This window comes from Ctenopharyngodon idella, chromosome 10 (genome assembly GCF_019924925.1).
Source record: "Ctenopharyngodon idella isolate HZGC_01 chromosome 10, HZGC01, whole genome shotgun sequence".
NCBI classification, from domain to species: Eukaryota; Metazoa; Chordata; class Actinopteri; order Cypriniformes; family Xenocyprididae; genus Ctenopharyngodon; species Ctenopharyngodon idella.
Window position 1 is genome coordinate 2169275 of NC_067229.1, and position 5854 is coordinate 2175128.

The 5854-nt window shown below is 39.3% G+C and overlaps 1 long non-coding RNA gene across 1 annotated transcript; it reads right to left on the reverse strand.

Annotated features, from left to right (window-relative positions):
* Positions 1-319: 319 nt before the first annotated feature.
* LOC127520923 (uncharacterized) lies at positions 320-4489 on the reverse strand. The gene is made up of 3 exons (XR_007932230.1): positions 3284-4489; positions 2933-3133; positions 320-1312 (listed from the first exon to the last, which is right to left on the reverse strand). It is a non-coding gene; the product is annotated as an uncharacterized LOC127520923 (long non-coding RNA).
* Positions 4490-5854: the final 1365 nt, after the last annotated feature.

Below are 5854 nucleotides of genomic sequence, written 5' to 3' on the forward strand. Positions count from 1 at the left end.
AAAAAAATAATAATAATATATATATATATATATATATATATATATATATATATATATATTTCATTATTTTATATATTATGATAAAGGTATATAATATATAAAATATACAAGCAAATAATAATAAATTGACCAAGTAAAATTTTAAATTACTCAGTTATTATAAATAATAATAATCAGTCGATATATAGTATGTTATGAAATGTGAATCTGAAAATGTGAATTTCAACTTGAAAAACATGAACATTTAAATTAATAAATGCAATAAGGTAAATTTTTAATTTCTCTGTTAACTTTGGCAACATATATATATACAGTGTGTGAATAATTATTATGCAAGTTGATTTTCTAATCATATTTTTTTCCAAGCACATTTTACCAATTCCAAACCACATCAATCTTAATAACTACTAATAATTTTGTATTTAATCATTTATAAGTAGCGAAGGCTGGAAATGAAAAATGCCTTATATTCAGGTGTGCATAATTATTAGGCAGGTTTTCTTTTACAGATAAAATGAGCCAAAAAAGAGATTTAACTCAGACTGAAAAGTCAAAAATTATTAAATGCCCATGAGAAGAATGCAATACTAATGCAATACTAGAAATTGCAAAGTTAAGGCATGACCAATGGACAGCAAAATGCTCATTGGGTCAGCAGGGTCAGACAAAAACAGAGAAGAAAGACACATGTTAACTGCAAAAGAATGAAGAATTAAGGTGAAGAATTAAGTGTGAAACCATCAGGAACCCTTCAGTCTCCAGCACCACCATTTTCCAGAACTGCATCCTACATGGGGTCTCCAGAAACTCAAGGTGTCAGGATCTCAGAGACTTAGGTTAGGTAAAGAATCCTAAAAAATGAGCCGCACTTAATAAGAATCACAAGCTGAACTGTTGTAAAATACATGAAGACTGTTTTCTTATAGGCTTTATAGACAGACAGATTGAGAGTGACTCTTATATAAAATATAACGAAAGTTGACTAAGCTGGAAGGTCAAACTGATAAAATCATCAAACTTCAAACCTATAGTAACCTTGCTAAGCCATCTTCCTGAGCAGCTAGTTTGATGTATCATGTAGTCATGTGAGATGATTGTGGTTGGTTTTGGCAGATGTGTCCCTGTCCTCTTCCACTCGGGCTCCTGGGTGACGTCCTCAGACAAGCATGGCTAATAAGCGGCGATTACAGGCGGCTCTGCCAGCCAGATCCCCTCCAGTCTCCTGCTGGCATCATGCAGAAGAAGCTGGCGTTCGGCCATCGTCATCCCCGGCCCTCATGCTACAGATCCCCAGCAGCCCGCAGGAGCGTTTCTGGGAGATGCATAAACAGAGATGGGCAAGATACAGTCGGATCCCAGGGAACATGCGGTGATAAAACACACCTTAGATGCCGTGCAAGTCACTTTGGGTAAGAGCGTCTGTCAAATGCATGCATGCATGGTTGAGTTTAGTGTTGTGTGGTTTTACCCATCAGCCACTGCAGCTTCATGGGTGAATCTCACGAAGTCACAAGCACACAATTTGGATGAAGAAAGCATGCATTAAAAACTGAGAATAATGAGAATTACAAGAGTAAAATGTTGGTGAAAATGTAGTCAACAGTCATGAAAAAATGTCACAATGCATAGAAAATCCCAGAAATACTTAACATTGTGGATTGTGAGTGCATCAAGCTTTTTGCTTGATCTTTTCCTTCCCAGTGCTTCTTTTGACTCTGTCATGTCTAATTAACACCACGCAGAACTGTGGCAGCACAGAACTTTATGTAAAACCTGCAGATGGTCAGTTTTTCAGAGCACTTCCTCCAGACAGTAACACTGACACAGTAAAAGCACAGTATTTCAACCTCGCACTGGCATCTCAACATCACAGTTCACAAGGAAATGACACGGCATGGATGATTTGCTAAAGCTAACTTCCTCACACCTTGGCTAAAGCGCTGGCAGCTTCATTATATTGGCTCATTGTTGTTAGCATTAGCAGCTAACAATCAGGGTACTTTAATGCTGCCTTCACGGAATTATTGTAAATATGAGATGCCTAGGTAAAAATTGCACATGAACGCCCTCCCATTTCGAAACTTGAATGCGACGAGCTCGTAATCACGACTTCAGAAGTGGGAATTATCAAATTTCTGATAGCACATGAAGGCAGCATAATACTATAATGCGACATTGAGAAATGAGATATAAGCTAACTTCCTCACCTTGGCTTGGCTTTATTAAATTGGCTCATTGTTGTTAGCATTAGCAGCTAACCAGCAGGGTACTTTAATACAATAACGCGACATTGCTTTCAGAATATTTTATATCAAGAAATTACATATAAGCTAACTTCCTCGCCTTGGCTAATGTGCTGGCAGATTCATTAAATCGGCTCATTGTTGTTAGCATTAGCAGTTAACCAGCACAGTACTTACAACACGACATTGCTTTCAAAATATTTTATAGCAGAAAATGGGATGTAGGCTAACTTCCTCGCACATTATTGGCTTCTACACTTGTAGCTTCATTAAATCGGCTCATTGTTATTAGCATTAGCAGCTAACCAGCAGAGTACTTTAATACTATAACGCGACATTGCTTTCAGAATATTTTATAACAAGAAATGAGATATAAGGTAACTTCCGCACACATTATTGGCTAGTGGACTGGCAGCTTCATTAAATCAGCTCATTGTTGTTAGTATTAGCTAATAAGTTAGCACAGTTAATGAGACATTGCCTTTAGGACATCTGAGGTAAGATATAAGTTCACTTCAGAGATTATTGGCTAGTGCACTGTCAGCTTGGCATGTGTTAACATAAACAGCTAACCTATAGGGCTTGGTAATATTATAAAGGCTATCTAATCAGTTAGTCTAGTTGATGTTAGCTTAGTTTACAATACTTTCAGGATATTTTATATATAAAGAAATGAGATGCTGCCTTACCTTGCTAAAAACAATCTAGTTTAAGATGCTAGCTGTTTTGAAACCTAGCAGCTCATCTGGTTGCTAGTTGGTCCAGACAATGTCGTTAGTCAGCCCAAGTTGATTATTAGCTGGTCAATCAGCCACCAAGTATCGAACAATTAGCTTAAGCTAGCTGGTAGCTGATTTGTTGCAAGTCCAAGATGGTCTAGCATTAACTACCTGCAAATAAACAGTTTAGTGAGTGTATAGTAAACTAGTAACTCAGGTCACGTTGTCACCTTTAGAATTTGACATCTTCAACTAGACAGAAACATAAAAAAAACATAAGACAACATGCGGTATGATTAGCATTAGCAAAAATCAACATACAGTATAGAGAGAGCTCAGTTGTGGTGAGACAGATCTTAGAAATGAATAGCAGAATAAAATGATGGGTTGAGAAGCTCCTGTAATGAAATGCAGAGGATCACACTCGTTAATTAATTCGTCTGTTGAGCCATCACAGGTCACAGGCTAAAGCGCTAAAGCTAGTGCCGCCCAGTCAGCTGCAGACACATCGTAATTACATGCTTCCCTGCTTATTGGCCACCACTTATTCTTTTTAATTACTTTGTGTCCATGGAAAAAAAACACACAAGATGCGCCAATTGAGGTATGCTAGCGCTCAGTGTCACCGACAATCTGTGTCAGGCTGCTATGATAATTTAGGGTTAGCTTGAATAGCATTTAATATTTGCCTGTTTATAAGTGTTATGGTAGACATAATATCCAAAGGTTGAGGTAATAATTACATCCTTTTGAAAAACTAGTGCAAAAGTCACAACGTGTTATGCTAACGCCAAGATGTTCTTGGTGTTTGTTTGTTTGAAATGTATTAGAGCTTGTTGAATGGTTGTTAAACAGATGTGAATGTTTGTAGCACGTTTGCAAAAGAAAAACACAGAAAACATGCCTTTGTAAATATTTTATTGACGTACCGCATTGATTTCTTAAATCTATAATAGCGCCGTGAGCTCTTATTTGCTGTTCTGCCGTGTCTAATATGTTTCTTTGAGCACGTTTCTGAGGTAGAACCAGTTCAGATGTGGCCGCGGGTGATAAGAGCCCCTCTCCACCTGACGCCCGTTCTCCGCTCGCTCCTCGTTCCCCTGCTCTCCGGAGCCCTAGCATCGAGACCTAATCCCGCTTGCATGGAGGCGGCATTTTGTCGAGCGCGAGATGACACTGACCTTCAGTTTTCATCCTACCAATTTCTCTGTACTTTCAAGGAAGCATGAATCTAATTTAGGCCTGGGAGCTTCACGGTGCTCGTCTTTGATCTTCGGCTCTCGACGAGTACAAAGAGCGAGGGATATGTCGAAAGAGAACGGCAGAAAATCAAGAGAGAGACAGACGGAGAGAGAGGAAATAATCTCACTTCCTAGAGCTGACAAAGTGACACATTTGTATGTCGAGTCACAAGTAACACGTGAAATACACAGTTTGCACGAAATATTGAATACTAACAATTTAAATGAAGTACCTAAGGTGAAATATAGCACTTAAGGCAACGTGAAATCAGATTGTCCCTACTTGTTGTATTATTTAATGTTCTTGGTCTTATTGTGCATGTTATTTCAGTTTGTTGTAATTGCAATCTTTTTGTCGTAAAACATTCGTTGAAATGCAGTAACTTGGGTGAAAAAGAAATAAACCTTTTTATCGTCTACCAAGCGAAATCCAGAAGTATGATCATGTACAAAAGCGAATACACAACTGTGTCGTCTTTTCTGTCTGTAAGTGGGATTGTTCACATTTCCAAAAGTCCAATTAAGCGCTGAATCTCAGTGAGCACTGAAGAGGCCATTGTTTAGTTGTCGCCGTTGTTTAGTGCCAAACCACCTACCCGAGCAACATGTCATAATATAAAAGCAGTGAAGCAAAAGCTTTTATTTGGCAGGAGCACTTCCTCGTCATCCTCCTCTTCGTTTTCCTGGCACTCGGTGGGACCGCGTCGCTCTGCCAGGCTGGATTGATATGTCTGTCAGATGGACAGGTCTGTGCGAGCCGTTCTCCCTGAGGTGGGCCGGTGACACACATTAAAAGGGCTTCTGGAGTGGGCGTCCCCTGTCTGCACTTCACAAAGAGAGAAAATTCACTTCAATGCACTACAAAAACGCACACCTGTGGGACATGGACAGAGCGGCCTGCCACTTCACACCAGCCCAGCATGAGCTCGCTGACCGGATGCTTTCAGACACAAAGCTAAACTGAGCTGTGGAGCGCAGGCTTTTCACACTACAGCGGCAGGACGTCTCGCTGTCATGAGGGAGTTTGGTCCTGCAGAGAGATTACAGCGATGAAAAGAAGGGAACATGTCGTTTAAGGAACTGTTGAGACTCCGAAAGCGGCGTTTTTCAAGTGACTTCTCCCTAATGAATTATTGCTGCGTCCGAAATCTAATAGTTCAATAATATATATGTGAAAACATACCGATTAAGTAGTATGTCTGAATACAGAGGCTGCATCTGAAATCGCATACTCTCTTGAGTAGGTACTTAAAGGGTTAGTTCACCCAAAAATGAAAATTCTGTCATTTATTACTCACCCTCATGCAGTTTCACACCCGTAAAACCTTCGTTAATCTTCGAAACGCAAATTGAGATATTTTTGTTGAAATCTGATGGCTCCGTGAGGCCTATATAGGGAGCAATGACATTTCCTCTCTCAAGATCCATAAAGGTACTAAAAACATATTTAAATCAGTTCATGTGAGTACAGTGGTTCAATATTAATATTATAAAGTGATGAGAATATTTTTGGTGCGCCAAAAAAAAACAAAATAACGACTTATATAGTGATGGCTGATTTCAAAACACTGCTTCACGAAGCTTCGGAGTGTTATGAATCGGCATGTCGAATCCGCAGTTCGGAGCGCCAAAGTCACGTGATTTCAGCAGT